Source organism: Equus caballus, chromosome 7 (genome assembly GCF_041296265.1).
Source record: "Equus caballus isolate H_3958 breed thoroughbred chromosome 7, TB-T2T, whole genome shotgun sequence".
Classification (NCBI taxonomy): domain Eukaryota; kingdom Metazoa; phylum Chordata; class Mammalia; order Perissodactyla; family Equidae; genus Equus; species Equus caballus.
In genome coordinates, this window is record NC_091690.1 from 31,154,660 (window position 1) to 31,171,130 (window position 16,471).

Sequence of the window (16,471 nt, forward strand, 5' to 3'; positions counted from 1 at the left end):
GAGGCCGTGTGGCCCTTTGCTATGGATGGAAGGCTTGACTGGGCCTCACTGCAGGTCTCCCAAGGAGGGTACTTGACTCTTGGATTGTTCATAACTGGCCAAGTATCATCATTTTCCTCTTTCATGGTCACTTGCTCCAGTTGGTGAAGAACTCGAATCCCAAGAGTAAGTGCTGTAGAGAATGATGTATTCTGTCTCATTTAAGGTGCCTAGAGCAGGGGTGCTGGTGTCTTTGGGGGTCCTGATAATTCTCTTCCCATTATAGAGGCCCACCAGCGAGGCATTTAGGGGTGTTGACTTTGTGGGTTCCCTTCTTATCTCTGCTTGTTTGGGACTTTGCTCTGACCCCAGAACTGCTTGAGCAGCCGCTGGGGAGATCTGAGCAGAAAGCAGGTGTGGGACGCTTTTTCCTAATGTGGGCCTTCTACCTGGCAGAACTGTGGTGCCCTGGCTCCCAGCTGCACACACTGTGCCTTGGCCTGTGTGACAAGCAGAGGGAAGGTTTCCTGGAGGAGAAAAATGTTTCAGCTCCTAGGGGCAGAGTTTAGTCAGGAGGCTGGTGGGTACTGGAGAGAGAGGGGCATGGAAGCTTATCGGCAGGGGTTTTTTTGTGAAGAGAGAGACAGCATTAAGAAAAAGGAAAGATGGGACAACTGGAGTGAGGGAGAGAAAAGGAAGAAGATAGGGAGTGAGAGAGGCTAAACGGATTTCAAAGGTGGGTAGGGGCTGGAGGAAGTGGGTGACTTGATCTCGATTCTCTTCTCTCTCACACACACAACACACGCACACTTACACACACGCATAGGTGTAGATGCCCGTGCTTGTTTAGCCATCTGTTGACAGGTGTCCTCTCCCCAGGGATGCTGACATGGCAGAGTTTGAGGGTGGCGAACAGAGACTGAGTCCTTCCTCTGATGAGGTGACTCCTCAGGTCCTGACCACCCAGAACTTGTACACAGCAGGCACCCAGCAGGGAATGGCAGAGTAAGAAATTCTCTGAGCCTGTGGCAGGGTGCTGGGGGCAGGCACAAGATTCTCTCTGCAGTGGTCGTGTGGAACTCAGGAGTGCTTTGAAGACTGAACGACCTTAGTTTAAATTCCGCCTCTACCAACTGCTGGCTGTGGTGCTTTCATAAAATCATTTTATCTTTTCTGAATCTGTTTCCTTCCTTAAAAACCAAGATAATTGTACCTATTCTGTGGAGGTTATGGAGATCAAAATGACATAAAATGGGAAAGGCCTTAGCACTGTGTCTGGTACACAATAAAGGGTAGCTTTTGTTGTTGTCAGCCAACAGGAGATTTGGGCTAAGCCTGGAGGAGAGTTTTGAGCTCCTAGAGGAATGGCAGTTGGAGAACTTGGTTAGGTAAGCCAGCAACGGGTCCACGAGAGGCCATGTGATGATTCCTTAGTTGCCAGGGGAACCCACTCACCTAAACTCGGTCCTCACTTTCCCAGCTTGTTCTCCATCTTAGCACTAATCATGTTATACTTGTGTTTATTCGTTAGCTTGGTTGTTGTCTGTCTCCCTCTCTAGTCCCTAAACTTCATGAGGGCAGGGACTGTCTTTGTTTTATTCAGTGGTGTGCACCCAACACTTAGTACAGAACTTGACACATGGTAGGTGTTCAGTAAATATTAAATGAGAAAATGAGGACATAGATAACTCTCTATGGCCTGTTGCTAGCTCTGACATTCTATGGTTATAGGATTCTGTGGCTGTGGCCCAAATTGAGGGCCAGCGACTAGCCCTTGTACTTCTATTAATGCTTGTGACGTTGTCATGGTCATGGAAATGGTCTGATCTGTGACTGCCCCTCATGTGTCCTCCTTTGTCTGCGTCACATACACACCTGCACAGGGGATTTTGTGGTCTTGGGGAAGACAGCACATGGTGGCAAGTGGATAGTAGAGAGGAGAACCTTATTTTAGGTTGAGGCTCAGCTCTGACTTTGGGGGAAGGGCAGAGAAGCAAGTGGGCGCTCCTGTCTGCCCCTCCCTCCCCGAGTTCCCAGTTTGTGGCTCCTCTCTGGCAGTCCTGGCTGCTTCTGTTGCTGTCAGCAGAACTGTCTGCAGGTGTAACCATCACCTGCTCTGTGTTTCTCCTACTCCAGCATTTCTTCTTCTCTGCCTGAGAAAGAAGGGTATTAATTTTAGCTCAGAAAACTATCTCTGCGGATGCTATAGTTGGGATTTAGATTTGGACAGCTGGCAGGACTGAAGGTAAATTTTATTCCCCAGCTTCCCTACTTTCTGTTGGAGGAAAGCGCATCCTCTTACCAGCCAGGGTGAGGAAGGAATGGGAGTGGGTGACAACTCATGGGCTCAAGCAGAGACTCCACCTGCAGGCTTGCCATGCTTTGCACTGCATTCCTTGCCTCCCTTTTACTCTAGGATTGAGATGCACTTGGAAACCAAGACCCCTGGGTTCTCTTCTCTACGTGTCACTGATTAATACTGTAAGTTCAGAGCAGCTATTTGCAGAGACCACTCCTTGCTTTCCCATCGAGGTATTGAAGAAGCCATTGTACCAGAAGTTGATATTCCAGCTTGGTTGCAAACCCTTATCAGTAAAAATTTTTTGAGCATTTTTTGAGCATATGCCACCAATGTAATGTATGAATGTATTTATATAAATTATATACATGCACTACTGTAATAATGTTTTGTATATTATATGATTAATCGTAAATTTTAAAAGGATGAGATAAAAAGAAATATAAGCTCTAATATTTTCTTCCTGTACTGCATGGGTATGTGTTCATGTCCCCTTGATAATGAGCAGCCTAGTTGGGAGACCAGGGTTCTAAGTCTGTGGTCCTCAATCTGTTAATGGGTTTCAGAATCACAAGCAGAGCTTACTCAGTGTGCTGATTCCTGGGCCTGTCTCTCTAGTTCCGAGATATGTGGACTAGGGTGGGCCTAGGAATTTGCATAGTTAACACATATCCCAAGTGATTCTGACTCAGGTGGTCTTGGACCACACTTTGAGAAACATGCCCTGTAGCTGGAAGCCTCCTGTTATCCCTGTTCTGGCTAGTATCAAGTACACAATTTAATAGGGCTGGGATGGGGAGGGCCTAGGTGTCCCATTCCTGGCCTGTGACATGAGTTTTGGAAGAAGCCTCTTGAAGACCCTTGGTGCCTTTTTAGCCCTAGCCTGGGGACACTGGTATTAGTATGTAGCTTCTGTTTTTTCCTTATCTCCCTTCTGCGTAGCCCAAGAGTCACCATTCTGCAGCAAGGAGGATGGGGGAGGGGATGTATAATTAAATTAATCATTTCATCTTATCTGTCACCAGCTTTCCAGGTTGCTCAATGCTTCTTTTCTTCTTTTCCTCAGGCACGTGAGAGTCAGTCAGTTAACTGCTGGGCTCACTCCCTCTCTTTCCCATTCCTCCTCAGTCTGAAGGTGAAACTCTTCTGTTAAGATGCAGAGAAGCCCGTTGTAACCCGGGTTCAAAATGGTCCTGGGGCTGGAAAGAGGGGAGGGGCTGAGGGAGTGGAGGATGTCTGAGTACCTCCTCTGCACACACACACACACACAAAAGCTCCCTTGTGTTGTTCTTTATATGAGTGTGATGAGTGAGTTAGTAATAGAACCCAGGGCTGGACTTTTGAATCTCTTAGTTTATTAACTTGGCTCCTCGACAGACTTGCTTTGGGATCTACAAAGTGAACAGTTTCACCTGCTCCACCCTTTTCCCGCTAGAATTGAAACAACTATCACCTGTGTTTCCTTTTCTGGGCCTTTTAAACTATGGGTGGATTTGCATCTGACTAATAGTTAAATCAGTTGTCTCGTAAATAAGGGTATAGAACAGAGATCTATAGAAGGAGCCCTGAAGAAGGGATTTCAGGGGTCAAATACTCTGTACTCTTTCCTAATTCATGAATTTCTTCTTCAATCCCTCCATCAAGTGGTTATCTGTCCCTCTGTGAATAACTTCCAGAATGGGACATTTGCTAAGGAAATGGGATCTCTTTCAGTAAAGAAATCTCTAATTAGAGGAAATGACTGCAAATCTATGAATGTGAAGAGCAAACACAAGACAAAACAGAGTGTCTGTGTACTTAGTTTGTGGGCACATGTAATTTCTGAGGTGTGATTTCTTGTTACAAGTAATAGCTCCTATTTTGGGAACTTACTGCATGCTCAATGCAGTCTCTACATGTGCTACCTTATTTCATCATCTTAGCAACCCTATGTCCTCTTCTACCCATTTGTAGATAAGGAAATGGAGATTTAGATTGTCCACTGTCACTGCTTATAAGTGGCAAAGCTGAGACTCAACTCCAGAGCTCACGTTTTTGTTTGCAATGTTATACGACTCCTCCCGGAGAAAGGGGACATGTGGCTCTTGGGACACTTGGGGTCCAGTGCAGACCTCCTGCTTTTCCTTGGATCTGATGGATCTTTCTTCACCAACTTCCTAGATCGGAAGCTCCAGATATGGAGGTGTGTGAGTGAGTCTTTTAATGACGGTTATCTCTTGGAAGCCTTCAAAACCAGACAGAACAGAAAACAAATTGACAAGGAGAGAATAGACCCCAAGGATTCTGAGTAATCCAGTTAAATATGCCGGAGGGCCAAGTCAGTTTTCTTTTTGAGGAAGATTAGCCCTGAGCTAACATCTGCTGCCAATCCTCCTCTTTTTGCTGAGGAAGACTGGCCCTGGGCTAACATCCATGCCCATCTTCCTCTACTTCGTATGTGGGACGCCTACCACAGCATGGCTTTCCAAGCGGTGGCATGTGCGCACCCAGGATCTGAACCGGCGAACCCTAGGCCACCAAAGCGGAATGTGCGCACTTAACTGCTGCGCCACCAGGCTAGCCCCTACCAAGTCAGTTTTTAAAACAATCTCTGTTGAGTATGTTTCCTATGCCCTGTTGATTTTGAGAAGTGCCTTAGGATTTTAATGAACAAGGTATATGTAGGAAAGATCCAGTACATTTTTTGTTTGACAGGATCTCCTTCTGATGCTTTCCTTTGGTTTCCCTATCATGCCTAACCCGCAGAACAGAACTCACCTCTCTGCAGGTACCAGGTGAAGCTCCTGTCGGTATTTGCATGGGCTGCAAGAGTTCTTTGCCTGTCCTCCTTCTCCGTTGGGCTCACCAGCAACCCCTGCCGGCCCTGGCTGTGCCAGGAGAGGAGGGCGTGGCCGTCTGATCCCTCCTCAGTAGTGAGATCAGTGGTGAGTCAGCAGGCAGAAGGCAAGGGGAGTGGCTTGGGCTCCACTCCTTCAACCGCGGAGGGCAGGCATGTCTGCCTGGCAGGACAGCTCCCCCCTCTTAGGAAGAGAGGACACTAGGAGAAGGGAGCTGCCAGTGAAAAGGAAGAATTGCTGGTGCAGATGGGTTTGTATGTTCTTCTTAGATCTCCTCCTCAGAGTCCTCTGGGGCCAATGAGTTCTTCCTTGGGCGTATAGATGGTATTTTCCTTGGTCACTCTTTTGTTTCCAGCCCCAGCCAGCTTCCATAGCTTAATGGTCTGTTTTTGTTTTCTGGATATAAGTGGTACGTGGCAGACCTCCACCTTGGGGCCAGTCTCCTTCGGAAAGAGGGTTAAGGGCAGTGTGGAGAGGGAGTGGGCTCTGGAAGCACTGCGTTCCCCTCCACACCTGCCTTTGCATGTTGCCAGCTTTGCATCCTCTCCAGCCCCAGCCCAAGAATTGGTGGGGTCTGTAGCTGCATCTTTCTACCTCCTTCGCAGTTCCCTAGAGACCTGAGAGCAGAAGGGGAACACTCCTGACTTGGAGACTCTCCCTGAGTTTCCCGCTGGCCTGTTTTGGCAGCTACAGAGAGGAATGGGGGAGTGAAGCCACTCTTCTCCAATAGGAGTCCCTGAGGCTGCTGCTTCTCATTGGACTGTCCAGGGATCTGTGACCACAGTCTGTCTGTCACCTTGTCTTGTTTTTCTCTCAGCTTCAGCAGTAGTCACTAGAGGGTCTCTCCAGTGGCCTGCATCCAGTGATGTTCCAGTGGCATTCAGACAACCCCCAGGTCTTCCATCCTAACTCTTCTGCCAGCACCTGCCTCCGTAGTCTGCAGTAGAGTGTTTGGTCGTACAATGGGAACGTGTGGCTCCCTTTACCATGCACCATAAAAAGGTCAGGCAATATTATTGGCCTCTTCCCCCCTCTCCCCTCCCTGCTGACCCCCTGCTTGGTTAATCCTGTGGCTTCCTATATATTCTCACCCTAAAAGCTTGTGTGAAAGGCTCCGAAGTCCTCTGCATCCTGTCTCTGGGTCTTTGGTGAAAATTGGTACGGGCATGGGGGTAAAGCTCCAGGGAAGAAAGTGGGAGAGTTGACAGCCTTATACTTTATGACCCTTTCCATTTGTGAAGCACTTGCATGAATTTGTTGTTTGAAAGTGTAGTACAGAGACTGGCTGCTGGCTGGAGGCAGTGTGATCGGGCCTGGAGATGGTAGGGAAGGCAAGGAGTTGTGTAACCACACCAGTGCTAGCCTTGCATTGGCACCATGTGCAGACGGCTTGGAGATTTGGGGGAACTCATGGAGTTCCCATTGTTCCCAACCCCCTGAGTGCCCTTAAGATAGTAATTATAAAGGCATCATTATTTTAGTTAAGGTTTATTGAATGTGCCTATTATGTGTCAGACACTGTGTGCTCCTTTCAATTTCAATTTCAATTTCATTATCTATGAAATGGTTATTACTGTTACCTCCATTTTCTAGATAAGAAAACTGAGGCTTAGAGAGAGGTTTTGTAACTTGTATAAGATTACATGGCAATTAAATGATGGGCTGGAATATGAATCCAGGTAATTTGGCTCTAGATTTTAACTACTATGCTACATTGTCCCATCCAGGCCTAGAGACTGGTGTTGAGGTAACATCACTGATAGCCCTGTCGCTTGTGAAGTCTCAGGAATGGCCAGCGGCCGGGGCAGGTGGGTCTCCCCGCTGCTTCTCTTGTTGTTTTCACCCTGAGGAGCTCTGAAGTAAAACTGCACCGATGCCAGCAAGACGTGACTCTTGCACAAGGTGTGAGCTCCGTGATCAAGCTGCTGTGGGAGGCTGACGGCCAGGCACGGTCCCCTTATCCCTCCAGCGGAGACTTGTCCTCAAATAGCCGTTCCTCCCTCTTCTTGACATCCCCTCACGGCTGAGGGGGCACTACCATGGCTGACTGGTCCCTAAGGCTGCTTCCTTTCCTTCTAGAACCTGAACCCCCATCTCGCCCCCTCTGTGTGGGCTGCTTTGGAAACTCTTGTGCCCCAGTCCTCCGACAGCACTCCGACCTTCCCAGAGATCAGTTCAGCTTTGCTAGACCAATTCAGACTCGAACTTTGCAGTACGAGCTGCCGTCTCTCTAGTTTTCCTCATGCCAGACAGTTTCTTAGCTCCTCTCAGACACTTCGGTCAAATCATCTCGTGGAAATTTCCACTTTGAGTTTTTAATTGCTTAGTTTCCTTTCTCCTCCCACTTCCAACCTGATCAGTTTCTCAGATTTTCTTTGTGAATCTTTCTTTCCCTTCTTTATTTTCATTTGGACTCTTTTATTTTCTTCAGTTTTTTTCCCAGACTCCCCTACACGTCCCCCTTAACGTCCACCACCGCTCAGCCTTACCTGCCAGCGTCTCCTGTTGTCATTCTTTTCGTTACTCCTGTTCTACTTTTTCCTTATTCTAATGACTGTCTTGCCCCACTTTTTTTGGGGGGGGGACGGGGGGGGCGGTGAGGAAGATTGGCCCTGAGCCAACATTTGTTGCCAGTCTTCCTCTTTTTGCTGAGGAAGATTAGCCCTGAGCTAACATCAGTGCCCATCTTCCTCTATTTTGTGTGTGGGATGCCTGCTACAGCATGGCTTGATGAGCAGTGCGTAGGTCTGCACCTGGGATTCGAACCCATGAACCCTAGGCCGCCAAAGCAGAGTGTATAAACTTAACCACTATGCCACTGGGCTGGCCCCTTGCCGCACTTTTTTAATGTGTTTATTCGCCTGAAATAGCAGCTGGGGTTTGTTTTCTGTCCAGTCAACCTCTACCATCATCAGCTCTACAGAGATCTTAAAATTTCATGCTCTGTGGGGAGAGGTCTCGTGGATAGGGCAAGACAGGAGGTGAACCACTGAATTTTTTCTTTTTTTTTTTAAAGGCACCTAACACTTGGGTGGTGTTTACTGTGTGCCAGAAATGATTCTAAGCTCTTTACACATGTCTTCTCATTTAATCTTCAAAGCAGCCTATGAAATGAGGAATATTACAATCCCTGTCTTACAGATGAAGAAATGGGAGCACAGAGAGGCTAAGTAACTTGCTCAAGGTCACACAGATGGTGGGTGGTTGAGTCAGAATTCAAACCTAAGCAGAATGGCTTGAGAGGCCTGCTCTTCGTTATGCTCAACTGCCTCTCCAAAGAGTTGATGGTTAACAAGCAAAAGAGATGAGAAGTCACATTCCACACAGACACACACAGTCCTAGGAACACACATGCACTGCCCTTCTTCTCCTTCATTCTCCCTCTCTTTCTCTCTTCCTCCTCCTTTTTCTGTCTCTTCTCGTCTTGAGAAAAGCTGCCATTTTCTGTGTACAAGAAGAGAAGATGTTGAGTGACCATTCAAGGTCTGTCGTATTTCTAGTCCCCTGTCGTTCTGTGCGTCGTCCCTGTTTCGTTGCCATCTTTCCAGTTTACAGTCAGCACTCAGACTCTAGACAGCAGGAATTATAACTTTTTGGCAAAGGCATCTGATCCACATCTGTAGTCTCAGGACAGGCAGAGTGATTAGGCTGCACCTTTTATAAGCAATGCAAATATGGTGGTGCTCCTGCCCTTTACTCAGAGAACTACATATCCCATAGTGCAGCAGGGGGAAGTTACTCTGACTGGGGTCTGAAACAGCTTTACTTGGTTTCCTGGCAGCCCCTCCCAGCAAAAGGCAGCTGCTGTAGAGGAGACACTTCCTAAAGAAGCAGGTGCAGTGTCCAGCCTCTGAGCTGTCCTCAGGGAACTGGGTGCCTGTACTTCTCACCACACCTTCTCCATCCCCTGCCAAGTTATTTGGATCAATTCCTGGAATTGTCTTTGAACTCTGGGACACGTCTTCTCACCTGTCTCATTAAAGCCTAGCGTTATCCCCTACCTTCCACCCTGCCCCATCTTCTAGGTTGTCTGTTCCATAGTTAATAGCACTCTTCCTGCTGCCCTGAGTTCAAGACAGAAGAATTGCTTCGTAAAATACACATGGATTCTCCTGGCTGAGCAGCTCTCCTAAACCCCCTCCACTGTGCTCACCCTCCAGGGCTCTGTGACAGTTGGATGCCTTTAAGAACCGAGTAGGCAAATGTGTTTGGTCATTCGGGAGACTGGGTGGAGCCCCATTAACGTGGGTCCAATTTCTGTGTGATTTTGATGAAACAGAACATCCTCATTTGTGGGTACCCGCCTTCTGCTCTCCATCTGTTTGTACATTTGACTATCAGCCCAGGAACAGAGAGGACGGCAGGCCACAGCGATAGCCAGAAGGAACGTTACCGACCTCTGAGCAGAGACGCCATGTGGAAGTGGCCCAGCCCCCACACCTTTGGTTTTTTTGTAATATATCTTGTTAAGTACCTGCAGTACTTAACTAATAGAGTAAGACGGGCTAGGAAAGGGAGAAGTCATGTATTCTGTGTTTATGATGGCTAGAAAATAGTGTACCTCCAAGAAGCGGGGTACACATCTCTTTTTCTCCCCCTTAATTTTAATCTTGATAGTTGACCAATTTGGTCAGGTGTCTTGGTCTACTTTTCTGCTAAATAAAGCGAACGTGAATGCATCTTTGATGATTCTTTTTAAGAGTAGTTTCCGTTGGACACAGGAGATTTGCTAAATGTGTATACCAACCTCTAGAAAGGCCCCAGATTTTTTTCCTAATGTTTGATAATGTATTTTCTTATAATTTGCCATCTTTGAAAAAGAGTGGGGGGGTCCTGAAGGGAAATATCAAAGTAATTAAGGTTTTATCTTCTCTGAGTCTGTAGTAATGGGGAGCAGGAGTGGGAGAGATTGAGAGGGAAAGAGTGAAGTGGTGGGAGATTTGCTAGTATGATGTTTAATAGAAAGGCATTTGGAGTCGGTGAACACGGGTTTGAGTCCTAGCTCTGCTGTGCTGACTATGTGACCTTGGGCAAGTCACTTAAAGTCTCCGAATGTCAGTTTAACTATCTTTGAAAGGAGGAAAGCAATACTTAACCTCACAGGGCCACTGTGAGTATCAAATGAGGTAATAGATTTGAAAATGCGTTGGACATTGTGGAGCACTGTACACATGGGAGTTGTTACTGTTATTGTTGCTGTCATTGGTAAAATAAACTGGTAGAATTGTTGGTGTCGTCGTTCTTTTGGAAAACTCTCTCCTCCTGTGTTGCTCTACGTGAAGGCACGGTTTCTTTGTGAAGTCGGGCTGGAGGAGGAGCAGGGTAATGGGAAAGGATGCAGGGAAGCGCAGGTGGGAATGGATGGGTGATCGCAGGATCAGAACCTTCATTTTTATTCTCTTATATGTTAATCTCTGTTTAACCCTTGCTTTGCTGGACTTTTCTGTGTTCTAGGGGCTGGATTGGGAGTAGGGGAGAGGAGGGGGGAATGAGAGGGCACCGTTTCTCTCAGGATCTCACCATTTTTGAGGAAAAATCTACGTGGAATTGGAAAAGGAGTGCTGGGAGAATTTTCTTTGACTCTTTTGCTTTTTTTCTGGACTTTAGTTTCCTCATCTGTAAAATGGAGCCGAAGCTTTAAGCTCTCTTCCACCTGTTATATTTTGTGGGTCTGAAACCATAGGCGTGAAGGAATCAGCCCCTTTACAGCAAGCCCAGGTTAGCACGTGAGAAGAGCTGGGAGAGCTGAAGCTGACAGAGGGAAAATGTTAAGAAGGAGGTGCTTAGGGATGCTTGAGGATACTGCTCTGCATTTCCGTAGGTTATTCTCTCTGATTGAGAGAAATATCTCTAAAGATTGGAATGTATTTGATTTAACTTTGTGGCAGGAAGATCAGTGGTTCCCCAGAGCATACAACCTCAGTCCTTTGCTGGTTTTGAGGAGGGGGGTTGCTCTTTTGCTTTTATGCTGGCGCTGGCACCAGCAAATGCACCCAGTGAATATAAGCACTGTGTTTTAAGTAGAGGCTTTACGCTTTCCTAGAAATGTGAGCAGCCTGTTCCCTTCTTCCCTTTAGGGCTTGAAGCACTCTGATCCCTCTCCCCTGGCTGCCCCTGACAGGCACAGCCTATCCCAGGTTGCCTGAGTGAAATGGGCCAGAGAGGAAGCTGTAGTCACTGCAAGCCGAGCGGCCTGTCCCTGCTGGGCAGGAAACCTAGAGTGATGAATGGGGCCGGATGAAGTCATCCTGCTCCTCCAATCAGGCTGCTCCGAGAGAGCCAGGGACCTCTGCAGATCCAGCCCGGCTGCCGGCTGCTCTCATGTACCTTTAGACAGAGGCTGTGAGTCTCTGGGAGTGGAGTGGGGGTGTGTGAACCGCCCGCTCCTGGCTCCTGTGTAGGCCTCAGTGAGTCTGAATGTTATTGCAAGGTGAGTGGCTTCACCGGGCGAATTCCTCTCCCTCTGCCTTCTCCACCTTGCCGTGCTGAGCTCTGGCTTTGTGGCTCCGGCACCTCCTTGCACAGCACCTTCTGCCTCCATCTGAGTGCCTGCACCTTTTTCTTGAGGTTCTCACACCCGCCCCCCCCCCCCAACCCCTAGCCTTCTCCCTTCCTGCTACCCCCAGCACTTGCTCAGCTCCCGCCAGCTGGCCTCTTCCCACATGCTCCCCTCTTCCTGACCTGTGGGTACCAGTTGGCTGGGTGATGGGAGGGCCTCCATCTCTGCGTGCTCTCCCCCAGCAGGGGGAGCCCTGGTGAGACCATCCTCCTGGGAAGAAGGACCAGGCAAGGGGAGATGCCCCCTGACTCAGCCTGATATGGGCATCTGTGGGAACACGGGCAGGCCTCCCAACTTGCTGCAGACCCTAAGGCTCTTTCCTCTCCCCCCAGCAGAGGAGGTCCCAGGGGGCCAGAGAATAGAAAGAGGTCTCTTATTTTCCCCGACCTTCCAGAGGGGTGGTTTGTTCTTTCTGGGTGGACGTTTGTGACTCTGCCTTTTCTCTCTGGATGGTGCCGCTGCTCCTTAGGCCAAGCAGAGACCATGGAGCCGGCTGACATGGCGACAGCAAAGGTAGGATGGAAATGCTGCCGGCCGCACTGTGCGTAAGTGGCTTCGCTCGGCAAGTTCTGCCTTTGGTTCACTTTTCTCTCCCCTCCTCTCCCTCAGCCCACCGCTCCTGAGCATCCAGGGGCTGTGTCAGAGCGGAGGGAAATGACGTGAGCATGAGGACATCAGGAGAGGGGAGGAAGGGCTGGGCCCCACAAAGCACACTCCTTGCCTTTATGTGCCTACAAGTCTGAGCAGGTGGGGGGTCTGTAGCTGGGCTGACTTATGTGTTTCTCTTTCTCTTTAGCTCTGCCTTGTTTTATTTTTATCCTGTCATCCCTCTCCTTTTTTCTCTCTCTCTCTCCCTCCTCTTCCTCTTCCCAGCATTGCCAAGCTTTCTTAATCCATTTGTGTCATCTCCACACTTCCTTTTCATCTTCTCTCTGCTTCTCTTTTCCCTCTGCCTGTTGTATAAGGAATGGGTGGGGTCAATGTGGGCTGGACAGTCTTAAGAGCAGAGACTGCCTCTCATCCTGCAGCAGATGTTGGCCTTGGGATTGGCGAGGAGTTTGTCTCTAAGTGGGAGATGCTGCTGTTGTCCCCTCCCACCGCTCATCTGATGCCCCAATGGAAGTGCGGGTTCGGGCACCTCTAGGGAATGGTGCTGCCCGGGTGCTCTGTTGCATGGACCCTGTAGGCACGCTAGAGGGCGTTCCTGAGATAGGTTTCTAATCTCTCCCCAATCCTGCTTGCAATCTGAAATTTGTTTTTCTGTGCATTTTTCCAAACAAGGAGCTTGAGCCATGGAGAGTGGATGGGGAATCTAAGGAGGCCTAGGCTGTAAGCCCCAACCCCAGCCCCTGTGTGCAGGGAGAGACCTGTAGTCCTTCGAGAGTATCTCAGCTCTTGGTTTGGGGACCTTCCATTTTGGCCAGATGGCAGGGTCTCCTTTCTCTCCGAGATGGAAGACTGGACGAGGCTCAGACTTCTGGAGCAGGTTGGGTACCCAATGTGTGTGTGGAAGAGAGAATGAGGTAGGAGACCTAAGCAGCAATAGTGCTCCAGGCAGCAACGTGTTAAAATGGTTAGGACAAGTCTCTGGGAATCACAGAACTGGGTTTTTGGCTCCTTTCTCCCACCCCCACATGCTGTGTGATCTGATCCAAGTTACTTAACCTCTCTGGGCTTTCATCCTCTAGTTTGCACAGTCGTGAAAATTACCTGCATCTGTTGTTTTAACTAGCTTAGATCTGTCAAATACTTCATTTTCTCTGCAGAAAGGAGCTAGGGAGAGCAAAACTAAATGAGAACGGGCGTCCTGGACTCCCTCCTCGGTCCCTCTTCCCCTCTGTTTTCCCTCCTTCCACTAAAATTTGCGTATGCTCTTTGAGCATGGATGGTGCAAGGTGCTGTACCCTCTTGGCAGTGTGCAGTGGCAGCCATGGGAGCAGGCATCTGCAAGTATGTTTGGATCCAAAACAATTTGCTCCAAGCAGTTTGCCGTCTGGCTGTAATGCTGCGTGATGTCAAGTGGCATCTCTTGCCAGGCTTACCACTTACAAACCTCCTAGTCCACTAGCTCTTGAAGTTGTAAGGGGTTGAGATCAACCAGCTGGCTCTGCAGGGGTGGCGGTTGCAGGGGGGGATGCTCTGGGCAAGGTGTAGTTGGGGGATTGGGCAGTTACTTGGCAGTTTGGAGTTTGGAGATGTGTTTATGTTTGCATTTGCATATGGACGTAGAAACAGAGACCGCTTTATTTTTCTTAGGCCCTGCCATCCCGTAGTCCAGGTTGCAGATTATCTAATTAGACCTGGAGCTGGACCATTCCTGAGACTGCCATTTACTTTCAGGACCTTGACCACAAGAGGGAACCTGATTGGTCATGGAAACAGATGCCATTTCACCCAAGCAGTGTGATCTTTTTCTTCAACTTTCTGCAGCCCAAACCTTTTGGAGGGAGTTTAGTTCAGGAAGTTTTCGGTCTGGGCCCAGAACCATTAAGGTCCTAGGATGGACTTGAGAAGAGAGTCCTTGAGCCTCTCTCCTCTGTAGGCAGAACTTTGTATCTCTGGGCATTTTTCTGGGGAGAGTATCCATGGCTCTCCTCAGATCTTCAGAAGGCTTATAACTCAAAAATTTGGAGAACCTTTCACTGATCAAGATGCTCCCTTGGAGAGCCTGTTTGCATTTTGCAGCCCAGATACATAGAGAACCTGTATGTTATGGCTGCCGTACTGAATATCTGAGAATGTGTAAAAGCAGCGGAACTGCTGAGTGAAAGTTCGTATTGTGACTTATTGGTAAGTCATTTACATGGTTTGGATATTATTTTTTTGATGTCTAAATACATGTAAATGCATCCACCTTAGCTTAGCCTTTCTCCTTTTATTTCTGAGGTACTGTTCCCCGCATTTTCCTTAGACCCCAATGTATGGGGTCCAGTTATCCCAGAGTGAGATAGCTTTTGGGTGGGGGTGTGGTCAGTCTTGATGACCACTGCCTGTCCATACTGTGCTCAGTTCATGGACGGGAGTTTTTGGAGCCTGACTTCAGCTCCTGGAACCTGGGCTTTGGGGCCCTGTTGTTGCATCACTGGGGTTCTCCTCTTTTTTTTTTTTTAAGGTTGTGATTTCCAACTGGGGCCATCTGATGTCCCGACATGACTTGTTAAGATACGTAGATGATAAATTGTGTTCTGAGAGTTTCTATTTCAACCTTGAGAACAGAGGTTGGTAAGCATTCATTAATCGATTAATTCCATGAATGTTTATTAAATGCCAATTAAAGGCCAGCAGAGGGTTCAGTGTGGGGGTTTCAGTGGCTAGCATACGGCCACTGTGCGCAGTTGCTCTTGCGTTCTTGGGGGAGACAGATGAGTAAACAAATTATGATGGCAGAAGGTAGTGAGGGTTGTCACAGAAGTGCAGGTCAACAGAGAAGCACAAAGAACTGTTTGATGTTGCCTGGGCAGGCATGAGGGCTCTTTAAAGGAAGTGACATTTGACCTGCAACCTGAAGCGCGGGTGGGAGTTTATCAAGTGGACAAGAGAAGAGAGGTGGTCTGCTTGTGATTTGGAGTTGTACGTATTTGGGCTCAAATGCTGGCACTGCTACTTTCTGGCTTTGCCAACTTGAGTGAGTTATTGTGGCTTTTCCTAGTGTCAGTTTCTTCATCTGTAAGTGAGGGTGATACCATCGGCCCTGCAGGATTGTTGGGGGGATGAAATGAGACAACGTAGGTAAAATGCCTGGCATGCCATAGATGTTCACTGAAGAGTAGCTAGGCAGGAGGAGGAGACAGCTTGTATGTGGAAAAGCCCAGGTCACTATAAGGAGTTTGACATGATTGCAGTGTTGGGTGCATGTGGAAACAGGAGGCAATGATGAAACTGGAGACAAGAGCAAGAATTGACATACATGACAGTACTAAGATTATGTCAATACTGGGAATAATTGAAGGATTTTAAGATATCATCAGATTGGCTCTGAAAAGTGCTCTCTGGCTATAAGGTAGACAAATAACTGATAATTGCCTCGTTTTGCTTCATCTCTGACATTTTTTTTACATATCTGTCTTCCCCTACTAGACTATACATTTTTTTTTCTTTGCTGAGGAAGATTAACCCTGAGTTAACATCTCTGCCAATCCTCCTCCACTTATATGTGGGTCGCCGCCACAACATGGCTGATGAGTGGTGTAGGCTGCACCTGGGATCCAAACCCGTGAACCCAGGCTGCCAAAGCAGAGCGCATGAAACTTAACCACTACACCATGGCGTTGGCCCCATAGACTATAAGTTTTTTAAGGACAGGGTTTGTATTTTTGCTTTTTAAGTCACAAAACCACTAGAATCTAGCCTATTACTTGCTGTATGATAGATGCTCAATAAATATTTGGTGAATGAACGAAAGAGTAGGGGAGGGTGAGAACAATGGCAAACCTAAAGATGAGAATTGAAAGGCAGTGAAAACTGATAGCAGGAAACAAACTCTTGTGAGACTTAGGGAGCTGGAATTGACATGACTTTATGCCTAATTAAATGGGAGGTGGAAGAGGAGGAACGTAGGATGAATTCCAGGTGTCTGACTCGGTGACTTGGTAGTTGGTCGTGCCATTTATTGAGATAGGCACAGGAGGTCAGACTCAGAAGGAGGACAGTAAGGAGTCTCACTTGTTCATGCTGGCTCGGAGATGCCCAGGAGACATCTAGGTGAAGGTGTTCGAGAACAATTAGAAATTTGCGTCTGAGGTTAGGGGAGTGGTAACAGTGGTATATATCTATTTGGGAGGCACAGGCAGAGCTCCA

The 16,471-nt window shown here is 48.0% G+C and overlaps 1 protein-coding gene across 31 annotated transcripts in view; it reads left to right on the plus strand.

Moving 5' to 3' along the window:
• The window catches only part of GRAMD1B (GRAM domain containing 1B), a 227,563-nt gene that overhangs the window by 108,816 nt on the left and 102,276 nt on the right, over nucleotides 1-16,471 (plus strand). The window contains exons 1-2 of one of the 31 annotated variants that reach the window (XM_070273860.1): nucleotides 11,407-11,545; nucleotides 12,144-12,187. The exons of 29 other annotated variants lie outside the window; for them this stretch is intronic. The gene's annotated coding sequence lies outside the window, so the exon portion shown is untranslated. Of the gene's footprint in view, nucleotides 1-11,406; nucleotides 11,546-12,143; nucleotides 12,188-16,471 lie in introns of those variants that run through there. One more of the 31 variants, XM_023645047.2, reaches the window with a different exon arrangement.